Source organism: Thermobia domestica, chromosome 5, assembly GCF_964235325.1.
Source record: "Thermobia domestica chromosome 5, izTheDome1.hap1.1, whole genome shotgun sequence".
In the NCBI taxonomy this organism is placed as follows: domain Eukaryota; kingdom Metazoa; phylum Arthropoda; class Insecta; order Zygentoma; family Lepismatidae; genus Thermobia; species Thermobia domestica.
In genome coordinates this window covers 208,494,333-208,507,843 of record NC_137458.1, presented here as the reverse complement: position 1 = coordinate 208,507,843, position 13,511 = coordinate 208,494,333, and positions in this window count along the sequence as shown.

Below are 13,511 nucleotides of genomic sequence, written 5' to 3'. Positions count from 1 at the left end.
GTCTGGTTCGTTTGGAATTGCGCTTGATTTGTTTCGGAGTATGCCTACTAACGCGTTTTTCATTCGTTCTGAACTCACCATCTAGCACATGTTTGTTATTTGTTCGTTTACATTGTGCACACATTTTGGGGCTAAGCTGACGAATATTCGAATCATCAAAAACGAGCGGCTGTTTTACTTGTTTATTTGCATGGTTAAATTTTCTCTTTTCGTTCGTTCGCGGCGGCGTAACACTAACTTTAAAATTTACACGCGCAAAGAAATTGACTTTACTACACTCATGACTCACTTGTCTATTACCATTTTTGCGTCTACAAACCCTGATCTTACTAATTATACGTCGAGACAACCTTTTATTTCGGATTGACATACTACGAAAACTCGATTGATTACTCCGTACTGCCTTGCCTTTCATTCGTGTCGGATTCTTACACTTGACTCTTTTTGCTAGTGCGCGTTTATTTTTCAATCTACTTTTACGGACAGTGTTATTTTCTTGTCTGGTTACGGGTAAGAGTACTGGCGAATTAATTACACAAGAACCACTGACTATGCAAAACATAATTCTCTTTGCGGGCTTACATTTCAAACTCTTCACTTCAAGTTGTTGATCTACACCACGAAACTCAAAGTCGATGAGGACAGAATCGAATTGCAATAAAAAGACGTAACTCACACTGAAAGACAGATACGGTACTACAGACGCATATGTAGTTGTAGAATCACGCAGAACAATTCGTTCGCAACACAAATACAACATTAAATTTTCAACATCGCAGAAAAATAACAACTTAACTCTCAAGCCTTCGCTGGCGTTTCCGAGAGGGTGGGTACGCGCTTCCACTACGCTACCATTCGTTTTATATAATTCATCGGCATCTCTCGCCGGCACTGCAACTACATCTAAAATCTGTCTGCCTACAGCTGCTCGCATTGAATCGTGATTGATTACTATCTCTGTATTGCCTACTTTCTCTCGTTTTTCCTCACATATGTTTATCGTCGACTTTTCTTCAAACATTTCACGCGACTCATTAATTTCCTGTTCGGCCTCGCAAAACAATTCTTTCGCCATTACGCAAAGATGTTTATTAGAATCGTATTCAAAAGTTTCGCAAACACTACTTCCCTGAACTACAACTTCCGGTGTAAACAAACAATTATTTTCTAATACAACCTGATCTTTAAATAACTCATACTTCTCTTCTGTAACCTGAGCTTTTGCGTACACGGGAGTTTCAATTTCCAAATCATCTGCCACTTCGTACTCTACGCTTGAAATTACACTAACACTAGCCTGCTGTACTATTGAAGGTGGTGGTTCAATAATTATAGGTGTAGAAATCTGACATCGCTCCGTACAATTATTTTCGACGAAGGTGACTTTAGCTCGCGCTTGTTCTACAAAATTGTCCACTGAACTCTTTTTGCTTTCTGAGCGTTCAGACTCAATTGACCTACTTTCACAACTATCCGACTGTTTGACACTTAACGGTGGTGACTGAATTTCGACGGGAGAGAATATCTCATATGTTTCCTGACATGAATCATCTACTAAGCTTACTCGCGCATACTGCGGTTCGCTTTTCAACGGTGGTATTAATTCCCAACACCTTTCAAAATTCGTAAACTCAAAATCATAAAACGCATGTCTATTCCATACTTTCAGTTCACTTACGGCTGTGGGGTGAGTCGATGATACTGACCTACATGACGGCTGCTTGCATGCATCTACTTTAGATGAATCAGCTGATTGCTTATTCGTAGTCTTTTGTTTCTTACGCCTACCGGGTTCACTTTCAAGCTCTTTCACAATTTGTTCGTGCAACGATTGATCATACCGTGAATCACCTATTTCCTGATATCGTTCTAAAAGAGACTGTAATTCTTGCAGTGTACGCCTACCTATTACTATAATTCTCCTTCGATCATCTGTTCGCACTTCCGCCGTAACGTTAAATATAAATGGCCAACTGTGTACTGTAAATATGACTTTCTTCGGAACATTCGTATTTTGATCTTTATCCAATGACTCAAAACTTTTTGACAAATGAATTCTACGCCAAGTAACATAGTTATTTTCTTCACTCTTGTCTAAATGTATATCGCAAAGACTTTCATCTATGAACACTGCAAATGACCTCATTTTGTTTTACTTTTTTTTTTCAAAAACAAAAACAAACTCACAATTGAACTTTGGATTCTTTCAAGCGTTTAATGTTGACTTCCATTTTCTAAGATTTCCCCTCAAACTAGTAACTAATACCATTTTCCTTTACACTACCAACACTTTCGATCTGATCTGGTTTCGAACTCACGACCATATCATTGATCTGTGCAGACTGCTTTTTAGACAATGCTGTAAACATATCCTTTAATTTCTCAGACTCTGACATTTTGTACGGATTCAATAATCAGTAACTAAAGAAAGCTAATAATTTCTCTAATTCAAACTAAGAATGCACTCTATTGGTTGCTAATGATTTCTCTACAGAAACACAAACATAATAAAACACACAATTAACAACAGTTATTAAAAGTGAAACACTCTGAAGCAATGCACAAATTGGTCGCGGATTTTACTTTTGTACTTATATATACCAGTGCAGAATAAGAATAAATAAGGTCATCGTATTATGAATCTGTCCCAAGTTGGTTTCTGAATCAAGTAACTATATCTTCTTGGGAAGGCAACGCCAATTAAGTATGCTATTATCAATCTGTCCCGGGTTAGTTTCGGCACCAATTAAATATACTATCGCCTTGGTGAAAGGGGGATCGTACAAGCTTATTTACGTCTCTCGTTTACACTAATTTTGGACTAGAAATTTTCCCAATCATCCCTTCCACCGGGAAGTATACGCATGTTTTGCCAACCTTCCCCTGAGCTTGGGAAAGACTCAAGCGGAAGAGTTGGTAGCAACGTGTTTGGCTGCGTCCGAACTATCCGAATATAAAAATTAGCAAATAAAAATATCGACTTAAACCTTTCTGATCTAACTGGAAGTTTGGCGCGAGGGATAGTTCACTACATAAATATAATTAAAATCATGTACATTCCGCAACCTGTTCTCGCGTCTCTGTTCAGCACTAAAAACAATCACAAAAAAAAAGAAAGAAATATCTGGCAAACAATTGAAACACTGGGACTTAGATATCAATCGTTCATATTTAACAGAAAGCAAAATTAATAACTTTACATGCACTGGTTTTACACGGGAAGATTGAATACTACCATATATCTGATCTGGAATGAACAAAAAGTATTAATCATTTACATCACTAAAACAACACTCTCATCGATGACATCAAATAAACAATAATTTTTCAAAATAGTATTTTGGAATTCCCTATCTAGCTAAACAACATGTAAAAAAAAATAGAACTGAAAATGTTTACATAACATAATTATACGCATGCGTTTTAATGGATTGTGACCGTTTGCGTTGTAAGTTTACGTTTGTTATCATTTTTTTTTTTTTTTTTTTAATTCGAAGTTCACTATTTAGTGGCAATACGAGATACCTGGCAGGTAAAACACAATCCCAAAGCTAGAATCACTTCTGCATTCCGTCGATAAGTTCCTGAATTAAGCAAACTTGATGTCAATGCTCGCGAAGCTTATTTTCCTGATTGCTCCTATTATTTTAATTCACCTTTACTTACATCACATTGTCCTCAAAAATGGCGTGGCCACCTTGTCGTTCCCCTGGACTTGCAGAGCTCTAATGGAACCAATTGCATAAATTTCGAGTTTTCTTGTTTAATATGACGATCGTTACTTCCAGAAATCATTTACACACGTTAAATCTTTTTTCTACATATTGTTCGAATCACGATGCTTTTAATAAAATGAAGTTTCACTGCAAAACTGTGTCATAGAATCGGGTCGCGTCACGCATCCATTGGGTCCTCTTTTCCGATTGCTGAGCGTCCCTCCTGAACACACAAAGCATGTGTACAGAATGCACTTAGGACGTAACATAGTTTTCGATTGGTCAGTTTTTGAAAAGTTGTCCAATCACCAGTCACTTTAGAAAATCACCGGAAGTACGAAATAGTCTAGTAGCTTCTAGAACTTTCTCGAAGCTGTTCAACCGGAAGTTTCAACATCTTTGAGACAAAGAATTTCTGCTTTGCACACACACACATTCACAAGAAAAGTCAGTTTGTGGCGTCGAAGAGAAATCATGTGCTGAACAAGCATGCATAGAGTTGCCAACTACTGTGTTTTATCACCAAAAGTCAATTATAAATTTAATAAACTATACGCATTAATTTTTCTTGCTGTCGGTGGTCGATAGCAATCAGTATCACCTACGAACATTGACGTGCCTCAAAGTAGTTTAGAATTTCATGAGTCAATCTCCCTTTCTGAAGACACACATTGTGATTCCCAACCTGAGGACGAATGTCCTATGTTGAAAATCAACTGTATTGAGCAGCAAACTTCTCGTAACTTGATCACAACTGCCGAGCGCATGCAAATACCTGCTGGGAAAGTTGGTTTAGTGCAAATTAAACCAAGTTATCCTATAACTGGAGATCATTATGTTGAACCGAATGATGTTTTGCATCGAACTTACTCATGTTTAATACCACCTACAATGTATGTAGAAGAAAATGGGTATGCTAAACTGCCTGTGTTTAACTTGAGTAAGCGGGACGTGACTATTCCAGATGCTCAAATCATAGGACATTTGGAGAAATGTGTTCCTACACCAGAGATAAGAGCGAACACGGTTAAAGCCAGCCCACTGTCCGCTGAGAAAGTCGAAAATTCGAAATCTAAATTGCAACACGATGTTGGCAAAGAAATTGACATTTCCCCTGACCTTTCGTCTGAAGATCGAAAAAGGATAGTAGATCTATTGAATGAATTTCAAGATATTATTGCGTGGACAATAAATGATATAACTGTAACACACGAATATGCGCATAGCATAGAATTAATTTCAAACATTCCTGTATCTTCACCACCCTACAGAGAGACATTAGAGACAAAAAGAGCCATGAAAGAAGAGATTGACAATTTGCTTAAACAAAATATCATATCTAGTTGTCGGTCTTCATACGCATCACCAGTTATTTTAGTTAAGAAGAGAGATAATTCTAAGAAACTCATAGTGGACTATAGAAAATTGAACTCCGTCATATCTCCTGACAGTTACGCTCTTCCATCACTCAACGACCTAATAGATTTATTCACAGATATTCAATTTATAAGTTCAATAGACCTCAGATCTGGTTTTCTACAAATTCCCTTAAAGGAAGAGGATAAATTGAAAACTGCATTCATTTGTAGTGCCGGTTTGTTTAATTTTAATGTGATCCCAAAAGGTCTCTCCACTTCCTCCGTAGCATTTCAAAGAATGATCGACAAAGTGTTTGCAGGGTTAAAATTCAATATTATGGCATGCTTCGTGGATGACTTGATTGTCTTTGGAAAATCTATAGACGAAAAGTTAGATAGACTTCGGAAAGTATTCACTCGTTTGCGAGAAGCCAATCTAAAATTAAATCCCTCAAAATCTCACTTTATGTATGCTGAACTACCAATCTTAGGATTCGTCGTAGGACGCGAAGGGGTTAAGATAGATCCTAAACGAGTCGAGGCTATCACTAACTTTCCCGAACCAAAAACAGTTCGTGATGTACGCAGTTTCGTTGGATTGGCTAGTTATAATCGAAGATTTATTAAAAACTTTTCCGTTATCGCGAAGCCCTTAATAGATTTGACTAAGCCTGATGTAATCTTTCAATTTGGAGATAAAGAACGCCAAGCCTTTAATATCTTAAAGGAGAAGCTCGTTACTGCCCCAGTATTAGCCATCTTTGATCCTGAAGCAGATGCTACCGAATTGTATGTAGATGCTTGTGAATACGGAATTGGCGCCGTATTAATGCAAATCAAAAATGGAGAGAAGAAACCGATTGCTTATTATAGCAGAAAAATTTCAGACCATGAAGCTAAGTCCTTAACGATCCCAGAAAAAGAGACCATGGCTTTGGTACAAGCCGTGTTACACTTCCATGAATATCTAATAAGAGTGCCTCACTTCACTGCATTTACTGATAGTTGTTGTGTTTGCTATTTAAGGAACATGAAAAATCTAAAAGGAAAATATCTTCTTTGGTTAATCAGGTTGCAATCTTATAACTTCTCGATTAAAGCGATAAGAGGTAACCCCTCTAATCGACATTCGGACTGCATGTCCAGATATCCGACGCACACCCTAAGTGTGGAAGAAAACGCCAATCGCGACGAAGGGCTGTGTATAAACATGATGAAAATTGACGCGACTGATGTAATCAAGGCACAGAAAGAAGACGAATATTTTGGTAGAATTCGTGATTTAGTAAGGTCTGATCCTACTAATAATGAGGCTCGTCCGTATGTATTAGTAGATGAGGTTTTATATCGTAAGTCTAATAATGATTTAAAACAATGTGTTCCTCGAAGTCTGGTTCCTGAGGTTTTATATGCTATCCATACATCATGTCTAGAAGGCGGACATCTTGGAGAGAGCAAAGTGTTTTCTCGTGTCAATGAGCGATTTTATTGGCCTCGAATGGCATTCGATATCAAACAGTATATTAAGACATGTCGCGAATGTCAAGAAAGTAAAGACTCAACCACTACACCATTAGGGTTGCATGAACCAATTAAACCACTAGCTCCTTTCCATACCTTAACTTTGGAAGTATTTGGCCCACTGCCCCCCCTCTAATGGTTATAAGTATGTCATCACCGCTGTCGATATGTTTTCAAACTATGTAGTGGCACGACCATTAAGAACAATAACAGCCAAGAATGTTGCAAAGTTTTTATTGGAGGATAGTATTTGTTATTTTGGTCCACCCCGCCATATATTGTCAGACCTTGGTTCTAAATTCCACACACAAGTAACTAGCGAAATTATGACTGTACTCGGTATACATCAAAAGTTTAGTATTAATTACCATCATAGAATAAATTCACGAATGGAGAAATATGACCAAGCTTTGGTAAACTATTTGAAGAAATATATGTCTACTTCCCAGAAAGATTGGTCTCTATTTGTTAGAACTGCTTGTTACTCTTATAATACTATAAAACACAAACACCATCCTTGTTCTCCTTTTGAATTGGTGTTTGGTAGAAAGGCTGAATTAGGACTCGAACTCGAGACTCCATGCCGAACCCCGTATGGAAAACTCGTGAAAAAGAATCTTGATCGTATAAAGAAAATCAGCACAAAGGTCTTAACTAGTCAGCAGTAAAAACAAAAAGCCAAAATTGATAAGCGTAGGAAAGCACATACGTAAAAAAAAAAAATGATTAGACCTCATTACAAATTTGGTAACTAAGCCGGGGTTATTTCCTAAATGTATGCAACGTGCATCATTAAGAAAGTTAATGTTGAACGAACGAAGTTATATTGTCCAAGTTCTCTAGTTTCAACCTGATCGAATTGTTCGATCATTTCATAGTTAAAAAAAATAATAAGTTATCGCGATAGGCGTAGGAACTTCTAACGTGAAATTCAATGTTGATGCAGGCTTTCTGAAAGAAATGTTATATTAATACTTAAATAAATAATTAAGTAAGTAAATGGGTACCCAATCAAATATTTATATGTATAGAAGGAATAAATAGAGAAAAGAGTAGTTTAGAGAAGTACAAAATGGTTTTAAATCCATATATGGTCGGAAACCCTGCTACAAAAAAAAAAAAAAAAAAAAAGAGAAAAGAGAATAAGAAGAAAATATATAAATATATACAACTAAGGAAACTTGATTCCTTGCGTAGGTAGTATTCCTGGTGTTGACAGCAGACCAAAGACAGACAGACAGACAGACAAAAAAAAACACCAAGTGAAAAGAAAAGAGAGAAAAAGAGAAATGGAAAATACAAATTATTTATTTGTTAAAAGTAATACTTCCGTTAGAAGGATTGAAAATCGCATTAATGAGAGAGAATAAGAATTAAAAATAGGATACGCCTTCGTATTTTATAGGTCCAGAGAGGCTTTTGCCTTCGCAGCCTCCGCTAAGCTTGGTGAACCATTGCCTTATTTGCAAGACGGAATAAAACACCCTATGAACGTTTTCGAATTAAGTATGCAGTTCTAAGAGCATGTAACAAACTAGAGTTAATTATGAGTACACATTAAAAAAGGTTTGAACCCCGTGTATTGGAAGTTATTTTACTCGTGAGCCAGGTCGTGTGTAAATGAAGCTGAGAAACTACTTAATTGTATGAATTGCTAAGGTTCAAGCAGGTTTACGTGTCCTTTCTGGTGTTCCCATGGAACTCAGTAAGGTGAAATACAGTCAACCCAAATTAAAATCAATCGACAGAGTGTACTGATAAATCATGGAGGACAATGATTCTATAATAATAGAGGCCGTGGTATAGGAGGTCATTATAATAATAAAAGCCAGCCGTGATAGACAGATTAACAATAAGGATAGAACTCTCAAGATGTAAGACCTATAGATAAACTCTAAAATAAGCGAGCATTGGTATTTTTTTTATCTTATTCATTGTATTTCTTTCAATTTTATTTTCTTTCCTTTTACTGTTTAAATTTCTGCGCAGGTAATTAGTAGCTAGAAGAGATAGCTAAGGAAATAAAAATATATAGAAGGGACTGATATAATAATTTATATTCCCTTATATCGTAAGATAACCAATCATGAATCACTGTATGCTTCGTCCTCGTATAGCAGAATGGTGTACGTTTCCATAATTCTATTAGTATTATTTACTCTAGAGCATTAGATAATGAAGCAGTGAGAACATAGAAATTGTCATTTGAGAACACAAACAGACAAGAAAAGAACACGAGCAACAACAATTTTAATTTTGTATAATCATGTTTTGCTTCCTTTTACAGATAATGCCTCTATAGATTGTCATTGGTCGTAAGTAAGTAAGTCTTGCTTTGTTTGTATTGATGCAATGCAGCATTATAGTATATTCTATAAAAAGGTATTATAGTTACATACATCATTGTATTACAGATACTACAGATGGATGACAATTCACAATTCACCGTTTGTTTGAGCACTATAGGTAGCCCCGAAATACCTGTATACCCCTCCCTCTTTATTTTTTTGATTGGCATGAATGTAGGTATAGTACTCTGTTACGAAGCAAGGACGCCTTCTTCCCCTTTACTTTTTTTTATTTCCGGTTTATTTCCGGTCTGATCCAGCAACGTTCTGTACTTTTTTTAAAGGTCTCTCTCTCTAAGCAAGTATATGTTTTGTAATATATTTCATACTTGTTTAAAAAAAATATATTGTGGTATACTTCATAATTGTTAAATCAAACATTGTTCCTTTTTTTTCAACGATCTTACTTCATAACAGTATTATCTGTTATTATGTAATAGTGCTTTCTTGAGTATTTTCTGTATTCCGGAAGTAAGTTATCTACTTCCTTACTGAACTGTTATCAGCACACACTCTCAGCACAACAATCTTTATCTACAAATTGCATGCAATAATGCGCAATACTTTAAAAAGAAGAAGGTTCTAAATTATAAAATCACCATTATTACTAATTGCGATTAATGCTCTATTATTGGAATTAGGTCAAGTTGAATGGCGGCAGCCTTACTCAAAAAGTTTTCATGCAATAATAATAATAATAATAATAATAATAATAATAATAATAATAATAATAATAATAATAATAATAATAATAATAATAATAATAATAATAATAATAAAATGGTAACTAAATTGTACCGTACATTAAAACAAATGAATAGTCATGAGCATTCTATAATCTGGAAACAATAATAAGATTAATAATTAATTAACATCCATTAATAGCCGTAGTTCATTCATCATTGCTAATTACAAGGCAGTAGTCACTATAAATACCTTTTATTTTCTCAAGGGTGCATATTATAAAAACGGATTCACTTTCAGACCATTTATACTCATGGTTTGGATTGGTCCTATTCTGATGGGATCTCTATTTCAGCAGTAAAGGAACTGCTTTCCACCTTACTTACACCAAATAGCAAATTATACTGCAAGAAAAATTATAATATTAAATAAATTCTAAAGTTACTTAATCAAAGCTGAAAATTTAAAGAATTATGATGCTCTCGGATAGGAAGCCTTCCGTTCTCGAGTGAGCACGGAATTGCCTTTGATATTATGTTACAAAATGGAGGCTGATCCTTGTTCGCCCACTGCTCCATTTCGAACTCTGTTTAGACGTTTGTCTTTAATCATGACCTTTAAATTGTTATCTAATTGTCACCATTAAATTAGCTAAAAAAATATTATTGTTCCATTGGCTAATAAGGAATATGTGCTCTACAGTAGCCTCTCCCAAGAAGGCTTTCTGCGTACGAGTGCCCTTACTCTGACCGCTTTAGGTTGGATGAAGCGTCAGTCCTAAGAGTGATTTCCATTTCCTAGACAGCTTGACTCTTACCTGTGCTGACACTCTGAATATGCGTTATTGAGTTATGCGCCTTACTACTCCTTATTAATGTACTATTATGAACGTTATATTGCTTTGATTACAGATGAGCTTTGATTACAGATGATAATGTAGTTATGGTGATATTATTAGTACATAATTATATGTGTTGCGCAAGTTATGTTTCAGGCTAATGTTGATTACCTTTGTATTATTGATTAATATTGATTTACTGTTGTTTTATCATTAGAAGTGTAGAAGTAACGTTATATAATTGCTAGATTTATTTGAATATGTATATGTAATAGTTATTTAGTTAAATTGTTAGATTATTATATATTTTGCACATTGTCGATACATGTGTTGACCTCGTTCACATATTTTATACAAGAAGACTATGTTCAGTAACTTATAGGCTAACTTACTAATTAGTATATTACTTATATATCCCAATAGTATATTACATATGGATATAGTTAGCACACATATAGATATAACTCCCTTGAGTGCACTACTAATTATGAAAAAAAAAGAAACTAAAAATAAAAAAAAACACTCAACAAAACCTTGCACGTGAAACATGCATAAAACTTTTGCGTTGCATCTGTTATATAACTGATAAACTATATTGTGATAATAAGAAAAGTGAAAAGGAAATCAAGCAAGTTATGTCAACACTACATATGACACTACATGCATTACATGCCATTACTCATGCTACATTCCCTCTAATTACTAATTCTACATATATTCCAGACTCCATGCATTCAAGTCTTGTTCCAATGTGTAGGTGTTAATTGGTGAATTTCTTCAGTCCTCTCTACATCCACTTCCTAAGAGCATGCGAGGTGAATTAACAACATTCCCCCAGGGACACCCCTGCCTAACGGAGTTTAATTAAAATCACGCTAGAGTCAGGGTTGCCCCTAACGGAAGTTATTAGTAATCAGCATAGTGCCATCAACCCCATTGCAGATTGTCAGGGTCCATCCACACACCAGGCAGGGCGTTACATCATGCAAACATCTATGGTATAGTTTAACTTTCTGTTACCGGCGCCCCCGAATAATTGATGCAAATTTTCCTAAATTGTTCCGGAAGTATTTTGAGCGGCCAGTGAGTGTGTCCTCTTAAAATGTCATTGGATGTTGATGAGTGCCTTCTTCCTCTTCAACGTGCATTCTAACCTTATATTCTAAGTTCTTACTCATTAGTGTTCTTACCTTAATAATTATGGTGGACAACACCGTGTGTTTTCTCGAGATTTTCCCGTTTCTTCCCATGCCCTTCATTTCATCATTTTCATTCATTACTCATCGCCACCGTCTCCTTTAGCCTAACCGGCATAATCATGGGATGTAATTCAAGAAATTCAATTTATTTTTCATTATCTAATACACTTTATCCCACTAATTTATATGGTACAACATGGTATTTAACATAGGAAAATAAAGTAATTTTGTAATAATCTAGTTCCTTTCTATACAGATAAAAGTTTGTTTTGCCACAAGTTGTAAGTACAATCAAGTTATTTAAAATGTATTCTCATTTCTAGCCGACGACAAACCCCTATTATCTCTTAATACGAATTCTTTTATTTAAAGACACAGGTAGACTCTTGATTAGGTAAAATAGACAAATAACACCATAAATAATTAATCATATGAACAGGGATTTGCCTAATATCAATTGTGTGGATTCCTTTTTTCTATTTACTATTTTAAGAGAAATATAAAAAAAAGAGAGAGAAAGTCTATGCAAACATTTGCATGCAAACATTTTATACTCTTCAACTTCACTATTACTTAATCTTATCATTACGTAAAATTGGAAGCCCGGAAGACTTTATCATCACAAAATTCCAACGACTCGCTATCAGCAGAACAAGGACACATATATGAATGAACAGACAAATGCATTATTATGCGGTTACGCATGCACTTTAGATTATACTACCAACGTTTTCATACTCATAAAAAAAAAAAAAAAACAAGGGGTGAATAAGAATATAAAATAACACCTATACTATATATCCATTCTATTAATTGTGTTGTGCTGTTACAGAAGTTATCATTAAGTATTAATGTATTAAAAATCGTTTAATAAGATTATGAATTAACATATTTTAAATTGTCTTTTCATGAGTAACTCTTGACAACGGCTCGAGAGGCACCTCGTTCAAAATTAACGGCCAGCACTGGAAGGGGATACTTCTAAAATTGATTAATTCTTCAGACATTTGGAACAGCTATTGGACGAACAAGTGAATGACTGTGATCTTTACAAGGATAGTTCACCCTTCGAAAATAGTATTCCTGGAGCACCTGCAGTATCACTAATGTATTATTAGTGGTAGTCTATATGATGTTTGGTAGGACCAAGAAAGAGACACTCGAAAATGCCTATTTACTTACCTGGTTAACGAAATTTTCCTTTTCTTGTTCTTACTTTAATACTTTTGTTTTTATACTAATTCTACAACATTTTTTTTTACACTTAATCGTTCACTTCACTAAATAACTGCACTAAATTGCACTAAATACACTGTACACTGTACACCACCTACTTGGCATACCTTCTGAATTCCTAGGACTGAATATTGAAGAACAATAGTATACTTCGATACGAATCGTTTCCGGACAACGCCCGAACGGATTTCCACTAATAAATTTCAGCCACCAATCGAATAACAGAAAACATATTTTCAACCCATATTAGGCGTTATGGGTTCGCTTGCTAACATTAGTAAGAATTAAAACGTTCCATCCCCACATTTTTTCACTAGTATATCGATATCGCACATAAACAGCTTGAAGAATATAATTGTAGAATTATGTAATACCCTATCTTGGTTTAAAACTCATACTTACAGATGGAAATATTGCTGCAACTTTCTTCGTTGCATTCACACAAGTTCCTGTAATAGCATTTTAATGCGTAAACAGGAAACCCCTATCAAGTATTGTGTTTGTCCACGGCGTAGCTCATAATACTTGTTATCTAATATTTCCTTTGATGTAACTCGTCTATGCATGAAATTATATTTTTTTTAATTCTATGTATCTGTTCAATTGTCGTG